This window comes from Raphanus sativus, chromosome 7 (assembly GCF_000801105.2).
Source record: "Raphanus sativus cultivar WK10039 chromosome 7, ASM80110v3, whole genome shotgun sequence".
Lineage (NCBI taxonomy): Eukaryota > Viridiplantae > Streptophyta > Magnoliopsida > Brassicales > Brassicaceae > Raphanus > Raphanus sativus.
Window position 1 is genome coordinate 14,244,924 of NC_079517.1, and position 1,123 is coordinate 14,246,046.

Below are 1,123 nucleotides of genomic sequence, written 5' to 3' on the forward strand. Positions count from 1 at the left end.
TCAATATCTTAATACTAGCAACCTAATGATCCGATTTTAACAAGCAATATCAATGGTGGTTTCAAGTTCAAATCGTAAACCTCTAGATCAACGCTTAGTAAATCGTTTCTAGTTCTCAAATTATAACCAAGTTCTATCAAGTTCTCAAAGGAAGTTTGGAGTTGATAACTTACCTTAAACCGATCGATTTGTGATACACTAAAAATGAATCCTTGCTACTGCCAAGTTAACAGTTGCAATTGTAGTACTTGAGATTCAAATCCAGAGGACCAGTCTACGCTCTAGTTCTATAAGTTTCAGAATCAAGCTAAGAAGAAGATATGATTGGTTTAAATAGGCGATAGTAAACAAGCAAAATAAACACAGATAATTCAATTAAACAAGAGCTAGCCTAGGGATTTCATTGGGTGATGAATTGGAGCCAAACAATTATTCAAGCGCGATGAAGTGCTTTCTAGAACTCGATCACTCAGCTGGAACACTCCACTGTCGTGGAGTGATCGCTTTGCAGATCGATCTCACCACCTAACTATCGTTGGATGAGAATCGATTGCAAGCTTTAGAGAACAGGTCCGATCAGTTCACTTACCACCCCTACCTACTTTCGCTGATTAGGGATACTAAGCTCATTCAATACATGTCAAGTTATCATCCTAAGCGGTTAACTAGGTGATGAACTAGTGATCTAACATCAAGTGATCAGTTTAATGAAAGCAGTAAGAACAGTATGAATGAAGAACAGTTATGGATCGCTTATCTATGCTTAGCTCATGTCTCAACACCCTAAAAACCCTAGGCGAGCAAGGTCACTACTCGATCATGATGCACATAAACAAAGACATAAATCCTGAATAAAAATGCATAAGAACAGAGTAGAAAACCAAAGGGTTCAGATGATCTTCTCTATGAGAGGATGGATTCTCTCCCCTTACAAGTTGCAGATCGCAATACTCAGTATTCTCTTCTAAAAACTAGCGTAAGAAAAATAAAAATAGATAGATGGCATTTTATATGGAGGCCCGATCAGAAGAAAAGAGATTAGGGCAAACAGGGCTTAAAATCCCGAAATAGGAGTTTCCATATTCGTCTGGAACAATCGCCGATCACTCCGTCTGCTTGTTCC